The sequence below is a fragment of the Aotus nancymaae genome, unplaced genomic scaffold (assembly GCF_030222135.1).
Source record: "Aotus nancymaae isolate 86718 unplaced genomic scaffold, 86718_ANA_hifiasm-v0.15.2.pri h1tg000108l, whole genome shotgun sequence".
Classification (NCBI taxonomy): domain Eukaryota; kingdom Metazoa; phylum Chordata; class Mammalia; order Primates; family Aotidae; genus Aotus; species Aotus nancymaae.
Genome location: NW_026988523.1, coordinates 42,432,484 through 42,445,543, shown reverse-complemented (window position 1 = coordinate 42,445,543; position 13,060 = coordinate 42,432,484). Strand labels below are relative to the sequence as shown.

The 13,060-nt window shown below is 39.5% G+C and overlaps 1 non-coding gene across 1 annotated transcript; it reads left to right on the top strand.

Moving 5' to 3' along the window:
• The first annotated feature begins 11,624 nt into the window (after positions 1-11,624).
• LOC135272329 (5S ribosomal RNA) lies at positions 11,625-11,744 on the top strand. The gene has a single exon (XR_010340490.1). It is a non-coding gene; the product is annotated as a 5S ribosomal RNA (ribosomal RNA).
• The last annotated feature ends 1,316 nt before the right edge of the window (positions 11,745-13,060 follow it).

Below are 13,060 nucleotides of genomic sequence, written 5' to 3'. Positions count from 1 at the left end.
TGTTAGGCATAGAAAAAAGTTTGAGTTTGTAAATTTCTAGTCATATCACTCTGCTATTAAAGCAAAAACACTTTTAATGAATCTATACTGCCTGTTAATTAAAGTACAAATATCTCAACTTATTCAGATACTTCAAAATTTGACCAAATTCAACATTTAAATCATATTTTACTTTAGGTAATTTCCAGTCAAACGTTACTGCATCATTTATTTAGCACATCTTGTATATTCCTACTGATATGTCTTTTGCACATTCTTTGCTTATTAAAAAATCTAGTACTCCAGCCTGGGTGACAGAGCGAGACTCCGTCTCAGGAAAAAAAAAAAAAAATCTACCAATTCTGAACGTGTTAACCACATACTGCTTCCTTCATGCATCTGTCTCATATTCTTCTAACTAGAACTTGTCCTTTTTTTCCCTCCCTTTGTCTGTGTCTTGTAATATTTTGTTGGTATATCTCTTGTGGCACTTAACACACTGGTTTATAACATTGCTAGTGTCAGAGAGCTGATAAATAGAATTGTCATCTGCTTAAACAAAAGCCAATATATGAAAAATCTCAACTTATAAAACAGATTCACTAGGAAATTATTTTTACAGCAAGAAGAGTCTTAAGTTAGCAAAGTGATTTGCTGTAAAATTCTTTGAAATTATAAATACTTTTAATGCAATAAATATTATTTGATTTATCACAGATTTAAGTCAATTTTGTAGCGCGTATACCTATTACACTGAGGTAGTAAAAAAAATGAAATTCATTTTAGCTCATAAAAGTTCAAAAGTTGGAATTAAATTGATAGCATAACCACCAGGCCATTCATTTTAAATGTTTGCAAGAGTTTTTAGATCCTGTTACCCCAGGGAGCTCAGATTCCCTACGTGAGAAGGGAATCTTATGTCTCACCCTCTGCCTGACTTCTTCCAGAATCGTTGAGCAGAATCACATGACATTTTAGTCATTTTATAAAACTACTCTGAGCAAGACCCTTGGCCAGGGAATGTGAACAACAAGAACTTTGCTGGACAACAGAGTGACTATGGCCAAAAATAATTTAGTTGTACATTTTAAAATAACTAAAAGAATATAGTTGGAATGTTTGTAACACAGAAGATAAATGCCTGATGTGATAAACACCCCATTTGCCCTGATGTGATTATTACACATTCATTACATGCCTGTATCAAAATATCTCATGTAATCCATAACTATACACACCTACTATGTGTAAGGGGTTTAAAATGAGGAAACTGAGGCCAGCACAAGAAGATCGAATGCAAATTTATTAAACTCCCGGGCGAGGTTCTGCGGTCCGACAGGCGGGGCTGGAGAAGTAGCGCTTGACTCCTCTCAGACGTGGGGTTTTATAGGGAGTAGGCGCGTTTTGATTGGTTGTGGGAAAGCAGGACGTGGGCGGGGCAAGCTGCCATTGGCAGGTAAGTGGGATGCACAATGCTATTGGGCAGATTTACGAGGCTTCTTTTGCCTTTTGGCAGGGTTCAATGGCTGGCTAGGTGCTGAGTGCAAAGCCTAGTGCCGAGTGCAAAAGTGGGCATGGGGAAGTTTAACGGCGGGCTAGGTGCTGAGTGCAGAGCTTGGTGTCGGGCGTGGGGTGATGATGTAGTTTCTAGGCACGGAGAGGGATGGGCGTGGCCGAGCTCCAGGAGTGGGGGGCGCGTCTGAGCTCCCAGTGAGGCGACTGGCCTTACACTATGTATCTACAAAACTTTTTTTTAAAAATTAAAGAAAAGCTTTGCTGGGCAGAGAGACTGTAGTTGCTTTTTGCTCAAGGAGAATGTGGAGACAAGAAAGACCTTTGCCTGCTAGGAAAACATCATGGGATATTTGAACACTGAACCAACCTTTTTTTTCACTCAGATTCATTCTTTCTCCTCTTCCTCTTTCTTCCTGAATTTCAGAAAACTGTAATTCCTAGACTCTCTTGCCTTCTGGCTTCAAGGTATATTTGGCCAATGTGCATTACAGGTGAAAGATTAGAGGGTGGGCAGAAGGAAAGTCTAGTGTTTCTTGTCTTCTCTGTCTCTACCATCTCTGGCTGAGGTTGTGTCTCCCATACTATGAGCTAGAACTTGTGGTATGTTTAAGCATAGTTCCAGCTTTACCTGGTGGCCCTGGTAACTCTATCTCCTGGAGATGAGCCTCTATTCCTAGAGGTGGCAGTGATTCTCTGCTTGTTCCATTGTCTTTTTGGCTTCTCAATTCTTTCATCACCTGTATAACCAATTTCCTCTGTTAAATTTCTTCTGTCTGAAGTATATAGAGTCATTTCTGCTTTTCTGATTGAATCATGACTGACAAAGATCTTATTTCTGAGTCTTTACAAAGGAAAGAAGAAAAGCTACCTCAAAAAATAAAGTCTATTCTTCTCTAGGTACATTCACATATATTATATTATGAGCCTTCCAGTAACTCTATGAGACAGGCTTCATTATTTCCATCTTGCAGATGATGAAGCTAAAAATCAAAAAATTCAATAACCACCCTCAGGACTAAGAGATCAATGTGTCAGGGACAAGATTCACACTTGGCTTCTCTGTTTCCAAATCTATTGCACAGATGGTCAGAGGGCTTTTCTTTTGGGATAAGAAACTCAAAGTAGATTCATGATTTTGTCCATTTCCCAGTAGGACTGTTGTAATTCTTTTTTTTTTTTTTTTTGAGACAGAGTCTCGCTTTGTCATTAGGCTGGAGTGCAGTGGTGCAATCTTGCTCACTGCAAGTTCTGCCTCCCAGGTTCAAGCGATTCTCCTGCCTCTCAAGTAACTGTAAGTACAGGCGTGTGCCACCACACCCACCTAATTTTTGTGTTTTTAGTAGAGACGGGGTTTTACCATGTTGGCCAGGCTGGGACTGTTGTAATTCAGAATCACAAGATGTGTCCCCAATCTTCCTGTCTTTAATTCCAGAATTAATTCATGGGGATTTATGCATTATTAGTCATAGAAAATTTTTTATGAAAAAGAGTTGAAGAAGAGCTAGTAGAAAAAGTTATTTGATTTTTATACCAGAGTCAGCATTGACCTTTCTCTTCCTGAAAACTCTTCTGCAGTTTCACAGTTAAAATGAAGCATACCAGGGTCAGATACAGTGTTATCATTAATACCACAAAATGGAACACACTGGAAATTGATAAAATAGCAGAAGCAAGAAGGTCATTCTCAGCCTCCTCTCACTCTTCTTCCCTGAAGAAGGTCAAACAGCCTAGGAAGGTCACCACTGTCCGAACTTCCCAGTCTCTTCTCCCTTAAAGAACTTCCTGTGACAGGTATCCTGCTCTATACCCAGAGGGAAGGAATGTCACATAGAGTTGCCAGGAAATATCTGACCAAATAGGACTTTCTCAGTTCTCCCCAGTTTATCAACCATTAGATCATCCCCTTTGTCCTTTAATCCTACTTCTTCTTATCCATCCATAGGAATACACAGATTTCCCTGTTTCTTTGAGTCTTCATTTCTGAAGGCTTCTGGTACATACAACTTAAATTAAGTAAATTTGTATGCTTTTCTCTTGTTAATTTGTCTTTTGTTATGGAAATCTCAGCCATGAACCTTGCAATGGGTGAGGAAAAGATACAGCGGCCCCCCGTTTATCGATGGCTTTGCTTTCTGTGGTTTTAGTCACCCACAGTACAGTATGATATTCTGAGAGAGAGAGATATACCATATTCATGTAATTTTTATTACAGTATATTGTTATAATTGTTCTATTTTATTATTGGTTATTGTTACTCATTTTATACTGTGCCTAATTTATAAATTAAACTTTATCATAGGTAGGTATATATAGGAGAAAACATAGTGTATATAGGGTTTGGTACAATTCTTAGTTTCAGGCATTCGCTGGGGTCTTGGAACATATCTCCTGCAGATAAAGGGAAACTACTGCATTGCTTTTTCTCCCCTACAGGTTCAACTATTGTACTTTTGAAATTCAAGTGCACTAGAAAGAATTTAAAAAATAAAAATAAAGAACACCCAGCCTTGAAATCAGATTATTTTCTTCAATAGGAGATGTGGGATCTGTTATTCACCCTAAGAATTAGAATTTCATTCATTCATTTATTCTACAATTTTTTTAAATAAAACTTTCACATATGAGTTATTCAGTCAGATGCTGCAAAGTTTCACTTGAAAGAGTGAACGTAATAATGTCACAAATAATGCATGTTTACACAGGCTCTTCTACTCCTGGAAACTAAAATCTATTCATGCATTGAGTACCTGGTTTCCATCTCTTCACAACATTTTTCGAGCAAGACTACTGAGACTAATCACACACTCTCTTGTATTTTAGTTGCTTCCTACAGCATCTATTGTTTCCTTTGTAATGTTTCAGTCCTTTTAGCCTTGGTCCTATAGGCTCCTTTCTCATAGTCAAAATCCGCTTTCCTGCCATACTTCCCCAAGTTTTGAAGACCCTCATCTCTCTCTTATAACATACATGGGTAAAAGTTCAATTCAAGAAAATCCTTTAAAAACATGTAACTGTACAAAAATAGAATGAGTCCTCTGGATTGAGTGACTTTTCTGTGCTGGAGTTAAATGCAGGCATAACTCAAATGTCCACTTGGTGAGACTGCCATAGAGTAGATTACCCTGGATGTGCAGTTGGACCTTATGAATCTTAAGGTCTCTTCCAACCCTGAAATCCTAATCTGAGGCCTATTACGTGTCTGTATGTTAGAGCAGAACTCTGTTTTTCTCACCAAGTCCTTGTCGTCCATATATGGACTTTGCTTTTAGAATTCTAGACTACATCCGCATTCTCAAACACTGCCTTGTTGATGTGTCTTAAGTATCCATATGGGGCCGAGTATGTGATAAAAAGAAGAAAAATGAGAAACAAAAGATGGAAATTCCTGGTAAGTTCAGCTCATCGTTTTTCACAATCCAGCAAGGGATTCTGGCAGGAGAATGCCTACATCTCTTCGCAAGTACATTTGTGCCAACCGTCCTTGTGAAAATTTTTTTGACAGAAACAAAAAGACTTGGTTCCTGGAGAGAATGATCAGAGCCGTGCCTGAGGCACTGCTGGTGGAGCCATATCACCCAGGGCTGACGGATAATATGGTTACCTGCTGGAGTGGAACCAGCTCATCTGCGTGTCACGAGGCTGGCAGCTCCATGTGCCCAGAGCACATTAAACTTTTACCTGACGCATGTCAGGAGTGCTTGGGCCACTGCCACCTTCCTCTCCCCTACTCCCCGGCTTCCATTAGCTTGCTCTGGTTTTTATATTGTATCTACCAGAGGCAATAAGGAATGGTTTTTGATTTATCTTCTTTTTGCTGCTACTAACAGATCTTTATGCATAAGCCTAAGTTATTGGTCTTGTATCATCCCACAAGGTTCACCTTGAAATCCCACTCCCCTTTATTGTATACTAAACTCCGCTGAAATCTAGGAAATCCCCCAGTTATACAGCCTTTGTTTTTTCCTCTCTCCTCTGTGCCTAGAATATCCTCCACAACCTTTACATGTCTTGTTTCTATCTATTCTTCAAGACTCAACTCATCTACAGCCTGGAAAACACACTAGTTATCAAAGCAATAAGGAACGTCCTTGTGAGAGAAGCACCAGCATTATTGAGAAGGTGTCCTTTGCAAAGCAAAGCTGATGGTAGAAGATTATTTAAAAACAGGGCTGCTTGATAGAAAAGAAGACGGTAAAATTTCAGAGTAAGTGATGATATGTGGTGGTTCTCAACCATCAAAAGCAAGGTGGGTGGGAAGAGCATAAAGAGTAACTAGAATACAATGAGAAGCCTGAACAGAGCCGTCCTGGAGGCAAAGTCAAAAAGCAGTGTTGAATGTGTGAAAGAAAATGACATAACAGTGGATAATCAGGAGTCTGAGGCCAGCTGTCCTAATAAAATTCCATGATCTGTTGCCAGATTCCAGATCTAATATTCAGATTAGGAAACCATTGATTGACAGAAGGAGAAGCCAGGTTCCCCATACCTATCACGGTAGGTACATATGGTAATGACTCCTTTAGTTATTCCTATGAAACTGACAGCAGAATAAAGGCCCTATGGCCATTTACTTAGAAAATATTCAAATATTTTGAGAACTAGTAGGCATAGGGTCCAGGATCCCATTGATACCTAGGAACTGGAAGCATTACTGTACCTCATGCTTTTAGACCAGGACGTATGAAGTCCAGAATTTACTCCTGAATTGGAGTAGATCTATGGACTACCACTAGTCAATCTCCCATCCTTTTTTTGGACTATGTAATAGGAATGGGCATGTTTGGTATTTGCTAGAGCACTCCTATTACTTTATTTACTATGAGCTTAGAACTGTAATAGTGGGGCAGACCAATTGAAGTCTCTGAAACTGCCTCATCCCAGATCAAGAGTTACTCTTGATAAAAAATAGTAACTCAAACATCTCTTAGCGGGCCCAGCAGCCTTGCCATTAGAGACATCCGCCAGAGTCCATGCTGTTAGAAGGCTGCGTGCTGAGAAGAGATTCCCTGTGGGATTTCTGGAAAGTCTACAGGAGGAGGCAAGGAGAGTGCAGATCTGTGAATGATATATGAACGCCTGCTGGAGCACGTTCACCAAGAAGAGACGTTGAACAATAAGTAGCAAGAATGGCTCAGGCAGTCGAACCTAGTCAGCCTCTATCATCAGCCAGCCCAGCAGTAGCACAAGAAGTATATGAATGAAGCAGCCATGGCGGCAGGGCTGGAGGGGTGCTTGGACAAGAGCATGGCTCCCAATTACCAAGGCTGATCTAGACACTGCTACTGATGATTGTCCAGTAGCAGTATCAGAACTTAACAGCAACAGAAATTATGCTTAGCCCTTCTTATAGCATCCTTTCTCAAGGGGACATCTAGCCACTTGGTGTAAGTTGACTACATCTTATCCCTTGCACCAGAGAAGTGATTAGTGTAATTTATCTTGACTTGAATCCATACGTATTTTGGATGTGGACTTGCTCAATCCTGCCAATAGGGCTTCAGACAGAACACCATCAAAGAACCTCTTGAGTGTTTGATCCACCATCATGGAATCCTAAATAACACCAAGCTGTATCAAGGCACCTACTTTAAAGCAAAGGAGATGTGGCTATGGGCATCTGAGCAAGAGCTCCACTGCTCTTGAACCAGGCCGCATCACCCAGCAGCAGCTCTCTGTTAGAATAAAAAGCAGTTTCTTTTATTCATATTTATCTCTAGAGCTTTGCAGAAGGAAAGTGCATACCTGAAAGCTTATTCCTCCTGTTTAATTTTGATAAATACTGTCATGTAATGAAGTTTTACTTAGTATAAAATAAAAATACTGGATTCTGGAATTAGATTTGATTTCTTGAAGCTACCATGAATAAATTCCACATGGAATGTTCCTCCTTCAAGACATTCTCTTTGCATTCTCTGTGCCCCAATCAGCATCTCTTGGGGACTGCCTGTGTTATTTTTCATAGTTTATCCTTATCTGCTCCCTGCATGCTAACTTCTATATGGCATATTTCTGCACAACTTCTGTTTGCTTGTGCAAGCTGTGCAGCAAAGTCAATTCTTTAACACACTACATCCTGTAGGCCACGTGCAGTGTACCACCTGTTTTTGTACAGTAACTTTTATTGGAACATAGGTTTGTTAATTTTTATTATCGATGGCTGCTTTTATGTTACAATGGCCGAGTTGAACACATGACAGGGAACGTATGGCTTTTTAAAGCCTAAAGTATTTACTTATTTATTTTTATTTTGGGGGATTGGGGGGATAGGGGAGAGAGAGCAGGGGGTGGGGGTTAAGGAAGGGATAGCATTAGGAGAAGTACCTAATGTAGATGATGGCGTGATGGATGCAGCAAACCACCATGGCATGTGTATACCTATGTAACAAACCTGCACATTCTGCCCAGACCTTAAAGTATAATTTTAAAAACAAAACAAAACAAAACAAAAAAGCCTAAAGTATTTATTATCTGGCCCTTTACAGAAAAAATTTCCAAACCTCACTTTAAGCCAATAGCTGAAGGTAGCAGAACTGCTTTTAGATTCTGTGTTTTTCACCAACATCTCCAGGGACAGATTGTTTTACATGACAGACCACTTTGCCCACAATGAGCAATCCCAACACGAGTTTCGTTCTTTTATCTTCCTGCTTCAAAAGTGTATATATTACTCAGAACACATTACTATGATCTGGAAACCTGGTTCTTCACGGTTTCAAGGCTCTGATCCACGGGCAGTGCAAGGAGAGAGAAGTGCTAAATAGATAGCTGGCCAAGGTCACTGTGTAAAGGGCTTCCTATTTAGAGCAATGGTTTTCTTGGGGGCCATGGTGCCTGGTGTTCACCTTTTGACACTGCTTTTTTTCTGTCTTCCTATGACTTTTCCTTCTGTGAGTATCCATCCTCTAAAGTCATGGCCAGACACACCCTTCTTTTGGCTCTTTGGAAAGATTCTTTGGCAAATATTTGTCAATGTGCTCTGAAGACTGAAGCTTGTTATGCTTGTGTTAAGCATTATTGATTAAATGGGCTTTCTTCTCTCTCTTCACAGTCTTTCCACTAATTATGCCCATGTTTCATTTTTCTAAGTGAACATCAATGTCACAGAGAAGATTTCCCACAGAAAAGCTGAGCGCCCAGCACTATCTCCCTTAAAACAAATAGATTTTTCATTGAAATCAACATATCTTTCTGAATCGAATAGGTTTTCATGGGCCAATAAATTTCTTCAAAACAATGCATTTTTATTACAACATATTTTTGTTCAAACCAATACTTTTTGACAACCAGATATTAATGACCTGGCCAGAACTATAAATTTACCCCAAACTATGTGTTTCCACAGCAGAAAATAATTTTTCTTATACAAACACATTTTTATTTGAATCAATCCTTTTCTGAAATCAGATATATTTCTGCAGGGGACACTGAGAACCTCTTTACTAAGAAATGTCATTTTGTTTAAAGGAACATGGCCTGGATTTCAAGCATCCCTAGTGACTTACCTTAAACATCTGTATTAGAAAATGAGGTAAAGACTCTTAAATAATATTTTTTATTTGGTCAGACAGAAATGCACAAAGGTATCAATAGACAGTTCTTACTACATCTCAAAGAAATGGACCTCAAGTTCTGTCTATTGTCAGGGCAGACACTAGCCAGCAACACTTTACCTCCTCGAGTGTAGCAGAGACAAGGATCATATCCATCCTTAGAAATTCATTGTAAGTATACTAGCAGAAATGCTCCATAGCCACAGTATTAAGGCTGTCTCTTTGCACTAGGCAGCAATGCCTGTATTACTTTTTTTAGGAAAGCTTTCTTAACGTTTCAGATTTTCTGTTTGTTTAACTGAAGCCTGGGGAAGACATACTCTCAGGGAAAAACATTGTTATTACCAGTAGTTTTTACACATCAGCCTTCTCTGCTATCTTTTTAGATACTGTGGTTTTAACACTTCTCACCTGGAGTTCAAATACAAGAAATTTGACAGTCAACTTCAGGGTGGTTATAAGGAGCTTCTGGTCCCAGAAAGGTAAATAGCTTGAGAACAATACCTTAAAAACCTTTTAGAGGTATATATTTTTTTCTTTTTTTGTTTTGAAAATTTGTATTGTTTTAATTATTTTTATGTACAGAAAACTCATAGAAAGTGATTTATTTAAAGAGAGAGAGAAACAGGAAGAAGAGAAAGAAACAGCTAACTCTCATAGAGTGAGAGAATCCAGAAAGATGGAATCCAGGAGAGGAAAGCAGCTTCCACACTGAGTGGAAGGGAATAGAGAGAGAGATGGAGTTTAGGAGGGGAAGACAGGCTTCCACGAGAGAGTGTGGAAGGGGACTCCAGAGGGGAAATCCAGGAGAGAGAAAGACAGCCTCCACGAAAGGAGTGTTCGTGGAAGGGGACCCAAACATGGAGTCCCGAGAGGTATATTTTCAAGGTTTTCTATTCATTATTTTATTCTTCCCCTTTGCAAATACAGGGGATCAGCACAAGGCCTCAACAAAGATTCACCAATTCTAGATGGTCTATAGAGGGACTGCCATCTTTGTCTCAACTATAGTAAATTTATGGGAACTGTGTTTCTTGCTACCATTATGAGCACATCCATTTTTCTGTCTTCTCATTTTCATAAAATAATAAATGGAAATCACTAAGGAAATGTTCAAGTGATTATGCTATGCTTTTCAGACAAAGTAGCCATGCAACTAAAGCTGAACTCTTGGCTGGCAGGTTGTAGAGTCATTCAAAATAGTAAATTCTCTCCTAATATAAAAGGGTCCAGTTTCAATGTTATATGAGACAGTTGTTCAGTGTATGAGCTAAGAGTGCCTATATTGCAAAAAAATTAAAGATCTTACTGAAAAGAAAAAAGTATTAAAAATGAAACAGGTTTTATTAATAAAGATAATTACTATGATTAAGCTTTTACTATATGCAAAGCACTGTAATAAGTAATTCATATCTGTTTTTTAATTTCCATCTTATGAGAAATCTACGAAGTAGGTTTTCTTATTCCCATGTTTAGATACAGAAACAAAACCAAAATGTTCCAGCGAAGCTATTTACCCAAATTCACATAACTAATAATTGTATGGTAAGAAGGTCTTTGAACACACATCTGTTTGCCTTCAAAGCCAGTGCACTGTACCACAAGCTATCTTGCCTTTCCAGGCCAGCTGTTTAATCCTTGGTGTTCTCATCTTCACAGTATGTTTACAGATGCCCTAGCTACCTCTCTGCTTTGTATGAGACTCAGATAACAACGTGAATGGGAAAATATTCTGCAAATAAGAGGTTACAATAGAAATATATAAAGTCGCATTTGGTCAATGCAAGTTCATTTCGAAACATGGATTGTGTAGATATGTTGTAGGGAGACTGATAGATTTTTTTCACACTTTCTAATTGATTGTGTCACTTATTTGTGAACATGTTTATATAGGACTGAAAGTTTTTTTACTGGCAGGAGAAGCATCTTGAATATCAATGAGGGGACTGAGTTAAGACATAGAAGATGGAGCTGCGGTTACATAATGTAGAAAGATTTGCAAGGTAAATAAATGAGTAATAATAGTAGCCATATTTTACATAAATAGAACTTTTAAATTTTAAGTTCTGAAGCATTTTTACTTAAAAGATTTCCTTCCTTCTTCAAAGTAACTCTGAAGTAAGCAGGGCGAGGAGGTAATATCCCACTTGGAAATGAGGACACTGATGTTCAGAAAGAACAAGTACTTGTCAAAGGACATGCAGCTTAAACAATTGACAAGGCCAGGGCCATTTCCCCTTCACCACACAGAGAGATATTTACTGTCAAAGAAAAAGTAGCAGAGCAGAATGTCCAAAGAACAGGATAAGAGGCAAATACATATAACATTCAGCATAGAAAGCATTTTCAAGTCTTCTACCTCGTTTTTTCCTTTAAATCATCTTGAGTTTGTCACCTGCCCACAGTCATCCAGACCGTGCTGACTGAACTAGGACTGACATGTAAGTTTTCTGCTTTCAAATCTAGTGCTTTTTACAGGAGCCTATCTTGAGGATGTGGGGCCTGGTGTGAGGGGGCAGAGAGTGGGATTTCTAGGGATGTGGCAGGTTACCTACATAACTCCTTAAAATAGGGACCATAGTCTACAGCCATACCACCCTGAACGCACCCGATCCCGTCTGATCTCCGAAGCTAAGCTAGGGTCGGGCCTGGTTAGTACTTGGATGGGAGACCGCCTGGGAATACCGGGTGCTGTAGGCTTTTTTTTAAAAAAAAAAAGGGCCATAGCAAGGCAAGGTGAAGAGGTGATAGCCCAGATGATGGCCATGCCAACGGCTCTCTGGGAAGACTGGGAGCAAGAGTTGAAACAGGAGTGATGATTGCAGTCATCATGGAGCCATGAATCAGATGCTGCTCTATGAGTGAGGCACTGGGGCAGGCTGAACACGTGAAGACATAATCTGGGAGGTAGGGAACCAAATGTGTCAGGCCGATTTCAAACAACCATTTGGTCCTCATAAAAATAAGGCCCATCTTTTGCAGATTTAATTTAATTTGAGAAGTATTATCATATGTATATGTACAGCGCCTATGTTATGCTAAGTGCTATGACACGCTAAGTGAGAACCCAAAATGATACAGAAGACCCAACTTCTCTGGACTTCAGTTTTCTTATCTACAAAATAAGTGGAAAGAAACAGACAATTTTCGGAGGTGATATGCATTTAAGACACAGTCACTTCTGAATGTGGTGTAAATAAGAAAGTCGCAAAGGTAGAATGTCAGTGGACTGGCCCTTAGAACCCTCTTGAGTTAAACACTGAAAAATCAGATGAGCCATGTTAGGCTGAGACTAGAGACTGAGTATTCTGAAACCGAGTCCTAGGCACCCTCTTTCACAACTCAGCAGCTCCTACGAGCTACACTGTGCGTAGAATGCCTGTGTTGGAAGAGATCTTGTTGGTTACCAAGTTGAACTGCTCATCCAATGTTAAACTGTTTTGGGACAGCCTTATTGTGTGGACATCATAGCTATGCTGACACATCCTTCCAGCCCAGAAAACTCGCTCAATCCAGAGAGAAGTTCATTTTCTTTTATATTCTTTCCTTTACGTTGAGTTTCTACCTACTGCCCGCCATTGAGAGCTGTGGAGGACATATTCATGGTCTCCCTTAGAGATCTGGCTCATGCTTTCCTGACTCATTCCTGGCACTGGTCTACAACGCACGTGCTTTTTGAGACTAATATGGAGTCACATTTGGAAAAAGCTGTAACATCCTTCCCAAGAAACACCTCATTTTGTGCCAATTAAGAAGAGGATGTTGAGCTTCCCATTGTACAGAAGATGATGGCCCATGTAGCACCAGACACTTTCCTCAAGGAAGGATTTTTCCTTGTGCAGCTTCCTCATCTTTGTTTTATCTGGGGCTTCAACAACATGTCCTCATTCACCATTTCTGGTATCTCAACTCTTACCAGACTAAGATAGTGAATAAGATTTTTGTAAGGCCAAGAAATGAGACAGATACTCCTTGTACACAATAACACACCACATGTTTACCATAGAAAGGCTTGT